The 18387-nt window shown below is 44.5% G+C and overlaps 1 long non-coding RNA gene across 1 annotated transcript in view; it reads right to left on the bottom strand.

Moving 5' to 3' along the window:
* LOC120760641 (uncharacterized) overlaps positions 1-16276 on the bottom strand; it is a 96770-nt gene extending 80494 nt beyond the window's left edge. Inside the window, exon 1 of the long non-coding RNA XR_005703437.2 lies at positions 16180-16276. This is a non-coding gene — a long non-coding RNA (uncharacterized LOC120760641). The remainder of the gene's footprint in view (positions 1-16179) is intronic.
* Between the last annotated feature and the right edge of the window lie 2111 nt (positions 16277-18387).

Raw genomic sequence — 18387 nt, 5'->3', positions numbered from 1 at the left:
TAATTGTTCTGTCTATTGTCTACCAAAAGATCCATGATTAGATATTAGGCTAGTATCTCCCAGCATGGGAAACTCTTATCACTCCAGATCACAGACGCACGAAGGGTAAGGATGGGAGTCAGACCCTGGAGAGGTCAGCACTGCCTGCCCACCGAAACCTCCTGTGACTTGGACCTCCTTGTACCAGAGGAGCAGCACAGTTCACACACTGCTAGGCACTTCTGTTCTCTTGCCTTAGGCCACCCTGCTCCTGACACAACACCAAGCCAGCAAAAGCAACACAGCTCTGGCCAAGACCAGTTAGTCCATCCCATATTTCCTCTTCTGCTCATCACTCTTTGATCTCATATCTACACACAGGACAAGCTCCTCCATTGCCACGTCATGGGTAGGGTGTTTAGGAACACCACCGCTGGAACAGTGATCCATGAGGTGTTGATTGGGTTCCCCAAAGAAATTCCTCGGGTATTTCCTGTAAAGAAGGCTGACCTTCCCTGTGGACTCCAAACAAGCAAAGCCTGTCTCCTGGACCAGCCCTGACACTCAAAGTCACGTGAATCCAAAGGCGCTATTAGCTGAGGAATAAAGCTATACAGCAAATGGTTTATAAAGTTAATCAGGAAGCAGTAGGGTGGCATTTATGTGGTTGTCATGTGGACTTACCCAGAAAGGTCACTGTCACTGAGCAATTAGCTAATGGAGCATTGCTAGTTACCGAAGATTGTCAGAACCCAGTATCTCAGATCTATTCAGAATTCCTGAGAACAAAGATTATCTAGAGTCCACACAGAAATCAGAAAGTATATTTAGAAACCCCATTTAGTAAAGCACTTCCTATGACAAGGGGAAGGGCAATTGGTGTCCTAGTTAAGCACTGCTTTTCCTTTTGAATCATCAGTCATTTCTGTCTCCTACAGTATTGTCACTTAGTAACACCCCTGGGATGAAGAAATGCACTGATAACTGCACAGAACTAGAGTCAAGCTTTCCCAGATTGCACAAGAAGGTTTTGCATTTCCAGGGGCTTGGATCATACCCCCATGGCCCTTCTGCCTGAGCATCTCTCACTTCATTACTGCTAGGAGATTCTTAATTCCTTTCTGAGGACAATTCCTTCTTTATTTCAAACTCGTAAACTTAACTCTGAACATATACCACTTGAAAGTATTAAAAGATGGCTCCTGATACTGTAAAAAGTGCTGTCTTTAATTAGCATTAAAAATCTAAAGTGTGGTGTTTTAATTGAAAAGAGATGACTTTCAAGAAAAGGTTGTCAAAAAACCTGCTAATTCAGTCATCTAATGATGATCTTTAGATATATTGCCACAAGATCAGACAACCCAATTCTGCCTCCAGACCTGCCACTAATTCTCTGTACCTCTTGATATCACAATACATGAAAAAAATGGAACACGACAACTTGATATATTACAGCCTCTTGTTTCTCATGTCCCCATGATTACTGTGCTGCAAGATACTTGACTTAGAACCACAGTTTGAACAGCTGGATTGGCAAAGACAACCTCAGACCTGAAGCTGAATTGTCTCCCTTGACAAATCTGGTAACACAGGTTCTGGTTTTCAGAGGAGTGTTGATCTGTGAGCAGGACATGAATTTCTGCATAAAGCTTTGAAAAGCCAGCACACAGACAGATGCTCCTGAACTGCTTGGCAAATTAGTGGGAAATATTTTGGGGAAGATGCGCAGGCTGTGAGGAGGAACACTACTGAACAACCCTTCCCTTGCTTTGGTTTTGACAGGGCAAATACAAAAGGGAGACCTGGCAAACAGAGGCAAGGTAAAAGTTCACCTTCCGCCATAAAGGAGGATAGGTGACAGCAAGGGCTGGCACTGGATGTCACGTTGGGTGTTGTTTACTCATCGCTCTGTGGGTGAGGAGCCATCTGAGCATGGCCCTCCCTCGCAGGCCACCGAGCTACCCACGCCAGCCCCGCCGGCGCCAGCAGAGCTGCAATAACCTGCTCATTGCCACAGTGCCCAGCCCAGCCCCTATCTCCGTTCACACTCCTCCTCATTGCTCACCTGATAACCACAGCCCCGCCAGAATTGCCGGGCCATGCACTGGCGGGGAAGCGGATAAGAAGTATCTATCCTGTCTCTTAGCACAAACGTGTAAAAGTTTGTTCAGGGCTTTATGAGGCGTGGAGCAAAGCAGCTGCTTCCACTGTGAACTGGAGTAACTGCTGACGTATTGTGGGGCAGCTCCTGCCAGCCCACCGCATCTCCCTGGACAGGCCAACACATAGACTTCTGCATCAGCCTCAAACAGGTGTTAGGAAGGAAACTATTTCATGGTGGAAGGTGGGATAGAGGGACAGATTTCTTCAAGTTTTAAAAGGCTGGAAAAACTTGCTTTCATTTCAGGCTTCAAACACAACGTACATGCCTGGAAAGGGAAAGCTTTCCCTGCCAAGTCTCTGGTTCTCCACCTCTGCCGGGCGTTGCAGGCCTGTTTCCAAAACTCCAAGAAGAATTAATCTAACTCCACATCTACAGTATGTCGTTCCAGGCTGTCAAGCTGTGAGAGTGATTCTGTGATGCACTTGCAAGTCCTGGAATGATCAAATTGAGATTTCGGACTCATTTTGTATATAGGCCACAGAGTAGCTGTCAAGCAGTGAAGTGTCTCGGGTGTAGGAGCCAGGCCTTAAACAGATGAGAAAGCTGGGATTTGGAGCACAGGCTTGTAGTAGTGGGCTTTTAATAGTGCCTGAATGTATACACAGAAGGATATTTCTCATGTTTACTGGACACTTAATCCTGTCACCTGGGGAAGGCAAATGTTGCAAACTCTATTAAGAAAAGCCAGATGGAGGATTTTCACCTCGTTTTGTCTGTACTTCAAGCTTATGCAAAGCTAATCCTTGGTGTCTGCTGAGGCTGGCCACAGAGCTGAAGGGGTGGTGTGTTCCTGATGGCAAGGCCAAGCCCTGGTGTGAGATCTGAGAGGCACCTCACCAAAGCTACCAAACACATCAGGCAGTAGGACATTATAAATGGAGGAATCATGCTGGCTACAGCAGGTTTCCAGCTGTGCAAACAGAATCCTAGAAGCTTGCACTAAAAATCCTAAACCAGTTGGAGAAATACAGCAAAGAACTACTATCCCAGCAGTTCATCAGGCTCTTTGCCTTACACTTCGTATCCGACTACTGCGGGACTAAGCGTCGACATGAGATGGTACAACCCAACATCTCAGTGTCTCGGTAAAAAGGATTTGGGGATCTTCTTCCCCTGATTTAAAGAAGTTATGTATCATGTAAGATACTGTGGCCTTAAATCATAGCCAGCTAGTGACTCAGATTGTTTTCTTGCTAGCTCCCAGAATATTACCAGATATAAATTTTCTGCGCAGGAGACAAATGGTGTTACAAAAACTTGGGACTATAAGGAAAGTGAGAAGAGAGAGAGGCTGTGAAAGGAGTTGACTCCTTCCACAGGGGCAGAAAAGGTGAAGAAAAGCTGGAATTTCTGAGCACTCCAAGGGTAGGAGATCAGCTGGGAAAGATGGTGCAAAAGGGACTCTTGAAAGTTTGTGAGAGAAAGTGTCAGGTGCGAGAAAATCAAAAAAGTAAAGGGAAAAAGAAGAGGAGAAGCAGCACCAGAACTACCTCATAGTGGGAGCATGTAACACCCTAAGACAGGTGCCTCAAACTTCAAACAAGCACCAAGACTGTGAGCCTCTGAAAACTCTGTCCCTACCCTGTCGTAAATGAGACCTGTTCTGGACCAAGGCTGGAAAATACCACCTCAGGGCAATAAATCTCCCATTGATAGGGTCTGGCAAACACAGGCCTTGAGAAAGGTTGAAGTCAGCTCTGAAGTCTATAATGACTCACTGAGGATTGAAGGAATTAGAGGGAAAGGTGACACTCAATATAACAGCAGCATTAATAAGTAATCATTGCCTGCAAACGTCTGGGCAGTTATAAAACTTTGGCAAGACAAGCCTCAATCTTACAAGTTTGGCTCAACTACATACGGCAAAACGTTCTTTATCGAGTAACCCTGGGGAAAGTCCTTCCAAGGATCTATGCTGATAGAGGATCACAGGTATCTGTAACACCTCAGCACACACCTCCATAAAATCCTGTCACCCAGTGAAGTCAGGACCTTCCCAGGGTCTCCCTCGGAGTCTTTCCGGAGATGTTTTGTCAGTTCTCCCCCACTCGCACGTTTGGTCTCATAAGGGAAAATTATTTCTGGCCAACTCCTGCATTTTGCACCGTGTTTAAACAAACCAAGGTGCTGGGAAGTAACACACAGCATTGGTGTAATCTGAGAAATGAACTTTTTGGTCATTAGAAACGCAGCTAAAACAAACAATAAATACAGTGCAGTGACATTTATGGTGAAAGCCGCCAGAGCTTTGGAGATTTCCCCGCCTGGTGCTGTAAAGGCCTACCCAGCACCAAAGGTATTTAAAGCTAAATTAAAATCCTCATTAGCTGCTCTTGAGTGTATTTGCATTGATGAGGTCCCTGGTGGATGTGGTTTTATGGGCACGGAGGTAAACCTGTGTGGCATAACTACAGAGAGAGCTTTCAGCTGCACTGATGTAACCTGTGTGTGATATGCCAGTGATTGAGATATTCCACCAGGAGCCAAGCTCGTACGAGTGTTCCACACCACAAAAATCAAAATAAACAAAAAAATCCCCCACACAATTGTCACTCCACTATCTGATTGAGAGAGGAAGATAGACGTTTAAATACAAGTGAGGATGTTTATCTTTACACCCAATACATGACGACCTCAACGTTTATGTTTACGGTGAAAAGACTGCCCAGGACATTTTGTCCAGTTCCAAAATGACACAGATACAACCTGTTTGGATGAAGCAAAAATGACCACAGTCACTTGACCTCCTCAAAGTTTCTCCCACCATATGTTTTCAACCATCAACTGCATTTGAAATCTAATTATAATACCATCACATGATAGTGATAAGTAACACAAAATCCTCAAAAAGACAGACTTGGCATATCAAACAGAGCCAACCAGCTATGATTAAAAGAAAAAGGAAGTTCAAGAGGAGCTCCTGGAGCACCTTTCCAACTAAAGAACTGTACGTGTGAGTTGGGATGAAAGGAGAAAAACACTGAGAGACATTGCAGGAACTGTGGGAAAACAAGCCCTTTGGGGACTCCTAGATGTGTGGTTTGATACAAAACCCCAAGATACCTGTTTAACTGGGGGTGTCTAATTTCATAGGAGAAAAGCACTGTATCTTGTACATTTATCTCCATTACCATGATGAAATAACCCTCCCAACATCCTGGAGGTACTGGAGATGGAACTCCCTCAAGGGGGAATATCCACTTGAGGTTGTGCTACTTTGTGCAGCAATGAGACTGAGTCAAACTACAACAAGCAGCTTGCAAGAGAAGCTGATGTTTAAATACAATTCAGAATAATTACATTCCAGTTGTCCTTCTCCAGCTCTTGGGATGCAGGGCTCTGCCTTCTGGCTAAATAGTTTTTGTACCTCTTGCCAGTTTCCATCCCAAAGGTGGCTGCCTCTGTGCACAGGGCAAGCACCTGTGCGTGTGCAAGTTTTACATCCACACTGCTTTATGCTGCCCTAAATGGGCTCACAGTTCGCAAAATGGGCTCCATAAATCATTAATTAATGATAATACAAATATAAATAATGTAGGAGACAGAAGGGCAAGAGTCACCACTCCATCTTCAACACCATTGTGGATGCTTGGATAAGCACTGCACCCACAAGAGCCACCCCTGCCAAGAGCACCATTACTCCAGAAATGCTGAAGAATCACAAAAGATTGTAATGTGTACCATGGGAAATGAGAGGACTTCATCAATAGTATGCTAATGCAGATGATTTTAACCCTTGAAATCTTGGTACAGTGAAACCAAGGCATTCACATTTCCCAATTCCTGTTCTCTCGGCAGTGGCTCTTTCTGGCTCATGGAATTACGAGATACTGCTGCATCCTGCTGTTACAAACTGAACTGCAACTTGTGAGCTATTCACAAGTTCACAAAGGGAGTTTTCCAGCCTTATCTTTATTAACTGTGAATTTATCTCCCTTCCCAGATACAATGTTGAGAGAGAAGGTGAGCTGGAAGGGGTCATTCCTGCTGTACAAGGATCAAATGCCATAAACGGCCTGGAGTGTGACTGTGTTCACTTGTGCCCTTTTAATTGCCCCCGTTAAAGCTCACATTAAACACGCAATCTCTGTGACCAAAGGTAACAGGGAGTTTGGCTATAAGCAAGCAGTCACTCGATAAGACAACAGCATTTCAAAACACCATAAATTAATTCCCTGGGCTAATTTCCCCAAGAGCAATGGAGATAATAAATCTCATTGTTGGCGTTAAGGGTGACTGGAGAATCTGCTTCATGTGCCTGCCAACACGCTACCGGAGTGGTGCCACGGATCTGCAGCTCCCCAGCTTCTCCCAGGCAGGGAGAGAACAGCAGACATGTAAAAACGTGCTGCTGCCTGTGCTACTGGGGCAGGTCACTTTTGCCAGTGAGAGAGGATGGAACAGGAAAAGGAATGTTCCACCAAATGAAATCAAGCTGGAACATTTCACATGGCAGACAGCAAGAGATGCCCGAAGAACGGGGGCTGAAAATCATTTTTGAAGGTACAGGACATAAATTTAAATTACCGTGGATTAACGAGTCAGGAGGAACAGGTCAGAAGGGAAATTTAGAGACACAGACTGTCCTTGATCAGTGTCTGGAACTCCCCTTGAAGTTTAACAGAAGACCCTTTGCCCATCAAAGTTACAAGAGGTCCATCTGCGTGGCCACACTCACTCACACTCACCAGTTCCTTTCCACAAGTGTAAAATGTCTCCCAGGTCTCCCTTCTTCCCTCCTATCCTTCCAGTCTGCACTCACAGACATTCAAGGTGAAGCAAGAGTGGGTATTACAACTTGGCATTTTCTTATAGAATTGTGGAATATCCTGAGCTGGGAGGGACCCAGAATGATCATCCTGTCCAACCCTCGGCCCTGCAAACAGACATCCAACAATCCTGCGCCGTCCCTGAGAGCACTGTCCAATATATGGAGCTCTGGCAGCCTTGGAGCCATGACCATTCCCTGGGGAGCATGTTCAGTGCCCAACTGCTTCTTCTGGGGTTACACAGAAACCATTTTTTCCCCACAGTGGTCCAGCAAAACTCAAAAATGCTTTGCCCAACAAATACAAGGGGTGCTACATAAATTCCCAGTGTGAAAAATCTACACTCACCAGGTTAAAGGTTAATTCTAATCTCCCTTCTAACACCTTAGATAAAAAATAATTTAGTTCTCAAAAGCCCTTATGTTGTCAGGATGGGATCAGCCTGTCAGTTCCTCCTTCTGAGTTATCCCAGTCCATGTTTTGGAGAAGAAAGTCTCTCCCTTTATCCCAGCACCACCTTGGTTGTATCTTCGCTATTCAGAGGGAGAGATCTGACCAGTTTCCTGTTGTTGGAGTTGCTCAGAAATCCACTGGAGTCTCCTCAGAACATGAGGGCTGGCAGGAGGGGCAGAGGCACAAAAGGAAAACAGAATTTGGAGGCACAACATAAACACTTTTTTTTCACAGATGGGTCTCCAAAAGCCTGAAACTTCCTAAACCTCCAGAATTCATATTGAAAAATCTAGGAAGTGAAAAGCCTGCATGGCCCAGGACATGCACAAGCAGACCTCTGCAGCTTCCAACCATATCAACAATGACATTTGATTTTAAAATTCAGGAGGTTTATTACTTACATTATTAACATCATCATTTAGGGCCAAACAGCTCTGGATTTCTGGCATGCATCTGGAGGGTGAGTTGTGCGTTAAGAGAATAAATAAAGGAACTCATAAGGAAAAACAATATATGTTCCATTTATATACACACATATATAATAGATACATACATTTAGGGGTATGTATTTCCCTAACCATATTGCATATATATATATTTATTAGACATACTATGGTATGTATATATCAAAATGCACTGAAGATTTTAGAAATAATTCAGAAAATTGACCAGTTTCCTTACAATTTAGTTTATATGGCACAACATAATATATTTTAAATACCATGGAAAATGGCCAATTTTCCAATATTTATATATTTGTGTTATATCATTACAAACATTTTACAAAAGAAACATATGGCAAATTTTGAGTTCTTTCCAGATGAGTGATGTCCAAACCCTCTGATATATGAATGACCTCCAGAGCCTCCTGCATTTTCCCTGCTTTGAATGCTTTGCTTCTGGTTTGGAGTTTGCCATTGAAACTTTGCCAATTAGAATGAAATGTTGGGTCTCTAAAATGAAAAAGCTGTAGGAGTGACAAGTGAGTGGTTCAGAGGGGCGTTTAGGCAACACATTCATTCAGTCCAGCCCAAAATACAGTAGTAATTACCCTCAGCACAGGCAAGGGACTCTATTCCTGCCTCTAACACCAGTTCCCAAACCACTGTGCCCATTCGATGCCTGTTTGTAGACGGAAATACAGGACCTCCAAAACACTCAGTTCCTCTTCTTTCATGAAAACAAGTAGCAAGGGAAAAAAGGGGATTGTACTGTTGCCTCACTTGGAAGGACCAGAGCACAACTCACCCTTATCAAAGGAGCTGTGAAGTAGAGTTGTTCATCCAGGGGCTCAGGAAATGACCTATGCAGGCCCAGCAGAGCCATGTGTGCTGCTCCAGGGGCACAGGGACACTGGGAATGCACAGGGTGGGGCAGCACCGGGGACAGATGTCACAGGAAAATAGTTATCTGAACACAGACACTGCAGCAGAACAGCTGGGCAAACTACTCCAGAAAACCTCACATGCTACAGGTACAACGGAGTGCAAAGTCACCATCATAAGAAGAGATGCACGTTGTTGAGGAGAGAGTTGCAAAAATAACACACATCATCACAAAAGCTACCCAGTATGTTCAGCTGGGGAGTGGGAAACTCCAAACCGAAAGCCTGAAGCTTTTACTCCATGCTTTAAAAGTTGCTTTCCAACAGACACAACGATTTTTGAAGGAAGGAAATACCTTCTAGAAAAGTGTTCATTTTGAATGAGATTAATTTTTCTTCGAGGGTGATTTTGATAGAATTCTCTTTTTTTTTTTCTCAATGGGTCTGGTACTTTCAATACCCTAATGGCAGGCCCTGACTGCAGTCTGCAATATCCAGGTAACAACATTAACTCAAGAACAGGGACATAAATGAAGGCAGGATTTTGTTCTTTATTTATACTCCCACCTCTTTGCCATGTCCACCTGGCAATTTCCTCTAAAGAAAGAGAGCACTTACGCACAAAAGACAGTGGAAAAGATGCTCATCCAAAGAGCTCTCTCTGTTGACACACACACACACACAAACACTGACAGGTGCACAGACTGGGTTTTTCACATCACCCCTGTTTGAGGAGCTTTTGAATCCTTTACCTTCCCTACAGACCTGAATCCAGGCTAACCCAACACTGGGAGAAGTGAGACTGGCCAAAATCATGATCTGACAAGGTGTGAATCAAGTAGTGGATGTGACAGAAGGTAGGTGTGAGAGAGGTCAGCAATTTAAAGATATTGGGGAACTAAGGCAGGAAAATAGTCCTGGAAAAGGAATTCTGTGTCATTTTGGAATTTCCACGAAGACCAAGACGCCAGCGAGACAGGAGGAGCCACACACTTGGCCCCAGTAGTTTCTCCTGAGCACAGGAAGGAAGGACGTATTAGAAGATGTAAACCAGTGTCAGACAATAGACAGGCGAGTCCAACACTGGAACCTCACCAAGGTCACTCGGAGGGCACCGGTGCAATAGAATGTTAATTATACCCACGTGCAGGATGAACAACACAGAGATGCCAATCTCCCTCACAGAGATAGGCAAGCTTTTCCCTGATACGGGCAGAACCAGGCATCCAGTTACAGAAGTCCACAGGATTTGTATCTGTCTCCTCCACATCTTTTGTTTAGAATTTTCACTCATCTAGATGGCAACTACAATGAAACTGTTTCATAACAAGGTTAGGGTTCCAAACCAAGTTCTGGGTTTCCACAAGCCCACAGAGAGGTGCAAATGACACCAACAGAAACAGAGGAACAATAGTGGGACATTTGTTGAAGATCACCAGTGGAAATAGATTTGGATAGCCTGTTCCCCACATTCATCCCAGATTAAATACCCCAGTGGGATCATACTGTGCACTAGTACTGTGTTGATGACAGATCAACCTCTAACAGGTTTGAGTGGCAGCAGGCAGAAGGTAGCACTGCGTAAGTTGTAGAAATATCTTTATCTATTAAGTCCTCCAGAACTGATTCAAAATAAATGAAATTTAAAATATATAATGATGTCAAAACACAAATTATCATGTCCTGGCTCTGCCAACTCAGACTGAGCACACATACACACAAATAAAGAGATGTGGAGAAAAAACCCTGGCACAGGCTTCTCCATCCCTGAAGGTGCTCAAAGCCAGGTTGGACAGGGTTTGGAGCAACCTGGGATACTGGAAGGTGTTTCTGCCATGGCAGAGGGGTGAAATGGGAAAAGCTTTAAGGTCCCTTTAAGGTCAGGAGTTTCACTTTTCAAAAATTTCATAAATATCAGACCTCAGAGACCATAAGTCATGTTGGCTCTCTCACTGCATGTAGCACCGGTATCTCTATTTTCATTAATATGCCAAACAGCTGCACAGAAGCATCTGCACAAATAGAAATCTCCCTTATAAATGCTGTATTTCCAAGTTTCTTTCAGACATAAAATAATAATGGAATGGTCAACCCCATCCTGTAATGTTAAACAGCAATTACCCTTTTGCACTATTTAAGCCTTACACACATTGTAACTTTCCAATTCTTTCCAATGGGTCGGTTTGATTTCCTGAAGTGCCTCGGTATCGCAGGCCAGCTTCACCAACTGCTCAAGAAATTAGGCAAGTTTCAATGTTTTTGTTGTTTTCCCAGGGAGGTATTTTCTGACCAAGCGGCCCCTCCACCCCACTCCCACCCACTCCACCCCAAATCCTTTGGGATCCTGGGAATCCGACTGTAAATGACACTACCAGCTGAGATGTAATGGGTGTTGGAGCAGCAGCGGTTTCCTGTCCAGCAGGAACCCGAAGGTACGGGAATGTGGGAAGACTCCAGTGAGCCTCCTTAAGCAGCCAGAGCGGGCTGGGAACTAGAGAAGAGATAAGGGATGCCCTTTCCTCCTCCACCCACTGCAGCAGATAAGCATCATATGCCTCAGACATCTTGTCCACTGATCTGGGCTTTTCTCCCGTGTGTCAGTATCTGTGACTCTACCTTCCTTCCTCTGCGGAACGGAACGGGCCAGCCCACCCCACGCTGATAACGGGGCCTGGTGCCTGCCCAGGGATGCAGCGGGGCTGTAAAGGCTCTGCAGCCAGGAGACACCTGGCTCTTCCAGGGAAGGGACATGGATAAGGCACCAGGGCTCCACAGAGAGCAAACCCCTGTGTTTGAGGAGACAGGTGTGCTCCAGCAGACGGAGTCAGAGCCTATTTGCTCAGGCAACATCCACGGGCCTGGCTCCAAAAGCAATTCGTTTATAGTTTGTTTGGACACCAACACAATCACGAAATTGCAACACCTTGCTCTGCAAACTGCAACAAAGCACCATGGCCCTGTCAGGGGAGTGACACACAGACAGCAAAGGAACTGAGAGGCAAAAGCTGGGGTTTAAGAGCCGTGTACAGGGGGAGAGATACCGGTGCTGTGTGCTCGGACAACACCGGAACAGGCCATGGGGCAAACAAGAAAGCACCACATTAAGAGGATCCAAAGCACCAGAAATCACAGATTCTAGCTCTCCTGTCTCTGGAAGGAAGGCACTAAATAACTAACTGTTCTGCCTCAGAAGTTTGCAGGCTTCAGGCCAAGATAATGACAGTAACACAGGCTGCATGTCATTCTAGAGCATCCCTCAGTGCTGAGACAGAAGGCAGTAGGGGAATTTAGGACCTGGAGAAACTCAAGATAAAGAAGGAAAATCCCTAGAAAATGGATCTGAGGAATTTAGATCCTGTGACAAACAGAAATGACCTTTCCACCCAGTCCACCTCCCCATGCAGCCTCCCTGAGTAATACAATTCCAAAATTAGCCCAGCTAAAACAAAACTGAATTTATCTCTCTGAAGATTCAGAGGATCAGAAAGCATGAGCCTTTTACACTCTTTCAGGTTTTCTTGTTGCTCATCTAAGTGTTTGTAAGGAAGATTGTCCAAAGAAAGAATTCTGAGTCCTGGCTTATCATTGACCCTGCTGCAGGAGCCAGAAGATAAGAGCAGACAGGACCGGTCCCAAGGAAAAAGCCCTCAGCTCTGGCACAGAATTTTTCTTTTTGGGTGAAGAATTGCTTGAAACTAAGAAATGATGCATTGATTTTGAAGGGGAAAAAACAAAACAACACTCACACAAAAGCAAAACCAATAAGATTAAGCAAAATTGTAAGGTTTTCCATTGGAAAATGGGAGAATATAAATTTAAAATCATCTTTCCACATTATCCCTTGCTATAAGCCTTCCCAGAAGAGAAGGAATGCCTAAACCTTGGGCTACCTTATCTTCAAAGTTTCATTACTACTGAAAAATTCCAGCAATCCTCCAGACCTTGCTGCCCTCTCACTAAGCCTTGGCCTGCTTAAATGTCCCTTGCCTGAACTGACTGCTCACTTCAGGAATTCTTCCTCTTCTGTGTTTCACCTGACATAAAACTGGAAGAGCTAAGATATTGTGAAAGAGGTGGGGCCCAAGAGCTTTCAATTTCAGTTTTGTGCAGCCAGCTTCGAAGACAGGCAGTAAAAGACAATCCTTATCTGAGCAAGTTTTTCCATGCACTGTAGAAGCTCATGCTAAGCTCTTCTCTGATAATAAAGCAAATTATTCAGCCCTGCACAAGCACAAGTGTGTCACCGAACACACAGTGCCCAGCCCCTGCATTGAACTGGGACCCACAGGCAGCACCTGAACCCTTCCAGGAGCAGCCTGCACTTACCATGAATTCAAGAATGTATTTTAATTCCCACAGGGGGGGTCACTTGCTCTTGCCTGTCCCTTTCCAGTGATATCCTGAGAATCAGGACTGGCAGCAGTCTAGAGTACAGTGGTATTTGCTGTCTCTGCTGCCCCCAGCCCTCTCACACAGCTTCACACATCCTCCTCTCCTTTGGCTCTGATTGACAGACTCCTGAATTATGAAAAGGTAGAAAGAGCTTTGGTGAAGCTCAGAGGTATTTTTATCGCAGTCTGTGGCCCCCTACCCCCATCATATATATCAGAATAAGAATGCTTTTACACAGGGAAAAAAAAATAAAATCTATAGAGTCCTCAAAGGAACAGTTTTTCTACTCCTCTCAGCAGCCTGTCCTCAGTCTGGTTCCCTTTTCAATGGGCTGCTGGCTCCTAGCTGTCTGCTGATAGGAAGGATTAGCTACAGAAATGGCACACGGAAAGAGTCAAAACTTCAGGGGGGCACAGCCCTCCAGCCCACGGAGCCATCTGTGTGCATTCAGCCACAGTTTGATAAAAGAACAAACTGCAGGTGCTGCAATATTTCCTTTCCTTCTGGCTGGACCATCCCTATAAAAGGCAGGAGTCAATCAAGTGTGCTTAAAAACGCTGAAAAAGGTTCAATTTAAACAGGAAAATTTAAAGTTATTAATGTAGTCACGCTTTCTCCCTTTCCCATTATTTTTTTGGTTTAGGGACTAATATTTCACGTTGTTCTTTACAAACATGGACAGATAGTCTACTCTGTTTTCACACTGACTGCTGAGAGGCAGTTTCCAAACCCAGATGCCAGACATTACACAGCCAGGCTTTGCAATCTGAGTTAGTCATTATTCCTGAAGTGTTGAGCATTCCCCTTCTCTGCCTTCCACAGGAATCTTGGGAATCTTAGAAGCCAGGTTTCCTTCTCTGAGATGCACAAACATAATTTAGGAGGTTACATTTTAGGCACCGGCCTTTCCAATGAGACCCTGCACAAGGCTTTGGAAGAGTTTTTCCCCAAATGCAAGCCCTGGCAACCAACTCCCCTGCACCAATGGCTCCCTCCATTACATCCTGACAGCCAACACTGCTGGTTCTGCTCCCCTCCACACCACACAGAACAAGACTTTTTTCACGAGCCAGAATTGTTTTGCAGACAGACTTTCCAAAAAGGCGCTATGTACCTAACTCCTGTTCAAGAACATGAGGCCGAAAGAGTTTCAACCTTTGAAATTGTCTCTTGGCTCCAGCAGGACAGTGGTTGTATATACAGAGTGCAGTTTTATATTTGTTTCCCAGCAGTGTAAAAAGTCGTCTTCTCACCCTTTTTAAGTACATGAGCACAAGTAGGCCAAGGCCTGCCTTCCTGTTTCAAGAAGTGAAAGCGCTGGGGCAGACTGCCAGAGGACTTAATATAGTCTCAGATCTAAATTTAACAACAATAACATGGCTCCAGTCTGACCCTGCAAAGAAAAGTTTGGAGAGACAAAAAAAAAAAAAAAAAAAAAAAGGTAATTCTTCACAAATTAAGAAAACAATAAAGGTCCCTTTCAAGTGTCAAGGAATATTCTTAGCCAGCCTGCAACACCTAAATCAAGAGAGAGGTTGTTAAAATGGCATAATACCAGGAAATTCGCCTACAGGGTCTACTTCCTCCTTGGAGACTCCGGCCTGGAGTGCCGGAGTCAGTGTGCTCGCCATGGGGGAGGTGGGTGGGAGGAACACGGAGCTGACTAAAGCGACTCTATAAAAAAAGCCCAGGCTGGGTATCAACACCACCGTCTCTAGATCTAAGATGATACAAGCAGCCTTCCTGGCCCGAGATTCCGAGTCACATCAATAGGCTCTTTAATCCTTTCCCACCCAACATTTCCTGACAGCGACCGCAGAAGTCAACAAGTTCAAGCCCAGCACAGAAATTAGCGCTCGTACACAATACAGCCGGGTGATAACGCGCCTGTATTTATAGCTCAGAGCCAGCCCCCTCGGAGCAGTCATTAAAGACCCTGGTGGGAAGAAAACACAACTAGAAGAAAGTTATTCAAGTGAGTTAAAGATACACCTGAACCCTCCCTTCCTCTCCCACCCCTCTCTGAGGTCATAACATCACAATATAGTCTCCTGAGCAAGGACATTCCTCCGGGACACTCTGATAGGGAAAGTGTGAACAACAAAAGGCCATTGTTAGCAGGGAACCGTGGTGCCACTTAGACCCTCGTTAAGCTCCCCAGGGGCTGTGGTTTGCGTTATGCAGGCTTAAAAATAAAAGGCACTAGGACAAGGGACAAACAAATAATGAAGTCATTTCCATTTACCTAGACCAGCACGGGGGTTGCCAAGCAGGGTAACCGGTTATTGCTGGGTGTTAGCAGCATCTCCGCCCTGGGACTCCCACTCCTCTACTCCACGCATCTCCCAGCAAGTTTGACACACTGAGTTTAACTCCATCCCACAATTAGATGCAGATGACACCCACAGACCACTAGCACATCTCACAAACCTCATGTATTGGGAGATTCTTCCTGGTACAACATCTAATCATCATCCAAAGAACACGCATTTTAAAGGAGCAGCAAGCTTTTCACTGTGCATCACTCCTGAGTTGAAGGAAGATTTTTCAAGGAGTACCTCAGCTGCATGGCACAGTTAATGAGCTCATCCTCAGATTACTACCCCTGAGCCATAAGTTTGAGCAGTTACATAACCTAATAACATCCCAGCTACTGAATCTGAAATTCACTTGCATGACAAACATGAACTCTGGGCATTGCTGAGCTGCTCCACTGATTCCTTTCCAGGCACCCACTGGAGAATTTTCCATCACACTGAAAGAGGAACGGCTCAAATGGCCCTTGAGTCAAGATTACAGAGGAGGTGTTGGTAGCTTGGAGGTGCATTAACCAAACACCAGCAGCTCCTTCTGGATCCAACCCTTTGGATAACAGCACTGTGTGGAGTCCTCTTGTGTGAGTGGAACTTCTGCCGGAGGCAACACACAAAGTGTGAGCTAATACTGCAGTGAAGAGAAACCTTTAGGGTATCATGGTGCCAGTACCATTCCCATCCCTTCTCTGTGGTGCACAAGAACTGTTCCAAGAATCCCAACAGCCTGTTGGAGAGTCCTCCCAAAGGGGTAAACCTTGGGTAGTACTGAATCTTTGCACTCACCTCCACATTGCATAAAACTCTTGCAGCCTAGAAAGAAGCTCTTCTGCATTTCCGAGGATTAGTAAACGCTTGGAAATCAAGACGGTACAGAAAGCCTCTACCACCCGCTGGAGCTGCTCTGAGAGCTGCTCCAAGCCACAGCATGAGCCGCCTCCTGCTCCTGTGCACCTGGGAGCTCTAATAACTAACGCTCTGCACCTGGGGAAAAGAGGTGCTACAGGCACCAGGAGAGTGCTCTTTATTCCCTTCACCTTTACCAGCTGCAATCCTTCCTCAAGCCTTGCTTCTCCAACAGCCTTTTTAGCTAAATGCAAAAAAACAGGAAAAAAATAAATATAGAGTAAGGATACAGTGGGTCTCTTTGAAGCCTGTAAACTGAATACTTGTGAAGTTAACATTTGAGTTCATTCCAATCAAGCCACTGAAGAACTCCACTTCCCATTTCTGTCATTTGATCTAGGATATTTTAACATGTGGGTAGTTATAGCCATAATTATTATCAGTAATCAGGAGAAAGTTGCCCACTTTAATCCTGAAAGAAGATCAGTAGAAAATAGCTGTTCTACCCAAAGCTAGTCCCCTTTTTTTCTTCCCAGCAGCATGGATCCTCCACGTGAAATAACAATACTTTGACTTACAGTGCCTTGGTAGGAAGGATTGCCAAAAAGCCAGAGAGCAACCTCTAGCCTCAGCTCTAAAATCGTTTGTGACAGTGATTCACTTTTTTTCCTTTCTTTCAGATTCCCTGTATTTGTTTTCACCTTGGGTGGGCTGGAAAATACAGTTTTAAGATGCTCCAGCAGGCAAATAAAATATTTATCCATGCTAAGTATTATTTTATTTACTCTTGCAATATTACAAGCAGCTGTGGCCAGATTAAGACTCACAACAATTTGCAGTTACAGTGGAGATCTCCTCATATGAAAACACCACACAGGGTAACTAAACCTTTACATAAGGCAGGAATATAACCAAGAATGAAAGTTTGTTTCACATTTACACTAAAGATCCATTATAGTGTTGTAGCAGGAAAATAAATGAGATTTCAAGTGTATATGTTATTTCAAGTCTGTCTGGTACTACTTGTAGCAGGGATTTAGTAGTAAGGCACATTGGACTGAATATTTGAGTAGTTCACAGTAAATCTGCTGAGGACGTGCAAAAATTGAAGAGTTTTAAATTAAATGGGACTTGAGCTTGCCCTCTAAGCCTCCTTTAGGTACCAAGTGGCTCTACCCACAAGAGACAGACCCTAAACATAATCACATAATACAAAATCTCAGACAGGAGCCGTTCTTTTAATAAAACTGTCATAGCCAAGTTCTTCTACACGATCAACATTTTCTGCCCAGGTTTAGCATTGCTGACCTCCACAGCCAGGCTGATGAAAACTCCCAGCCTGGCACCTAGATGTGTTTCCAAAGCTCAACTCCCAGCCTGGCACCTAGATGTGTTTCCAAAGCTCAAACTTTGAGTGCAGAAGCCTCAAATTTTCTGATCATAATAGTCAAATCACTGCCAAGCTTCCTCTGAACCCTGAGTAAAAGGAAAGGTTGTTCTCTACAGACAACTGCCAAAAACCTGAGAGGGGAACTTCATGAAAACCTCTGCATAGACCCATTGAGGGTGACAGACAGAGTCACGGGAGCAGCTCCATGGGGGAAATCACACATGGACCTGAGGGAGCTGCATTGTTTTATCTTTATTTATATTCTCATTTATTTAGAAGTAGGCCTCTGAATTCTAAGGTCACTTTCTAAGTCAGTGGAGCCTTGTGCAGTCTGTACCATGGCAGCTGGAAAGGCAGCTCAGGGGTGGTTCAGGATTCACACACAGTTCCGGATATGAGGATCAAATGCACCACACAATGAAATACATTTGTTAAGGAAATTGGCACTGCTAAAAAAGAAACACTCTGTGGAGAGCCAAGGAACATCTAAGGCTCCTTAACTGAATTAGCTAAACACTCTTCTGCCACTGAAAAAAAAGAAAACAAAAACCGCCTCGTGAAATTGAGCTGAGTTTGGGGTAGAAAGTGAGTATCTTGATAAACAGTTGGTATCTTTGCCTGCCAGAGCTATTAGCCAAGAGTCTGCTGAGTCTAGACAAAGGTTTGATTTTGAATTGAAAGGGGAATCATTTGCAGAGAGTAAAGCAATTTAGGTTTTGAAAAACAACCATGAATTTTTAACTATTAACCCAAAAGAG

This window comes from Hirundo rustica, chromosome 17, assembly GCF_015227805.2.
Source record: "Hirundo rustica isolate bHirRus1 chromosome 17, bHirRus1.pri.v3, whole genome shotgun sequence".
NCBI lineage: Eukaryota > Metazoa > Chordata > Aves > Passeriformes > Hirundinidae > Hirundo > Hirundo rustica.
Note: the sequence above shows the minus strand (reverse complement) of the source record. Positions and strands in the feature narration are given on the sequence as shown.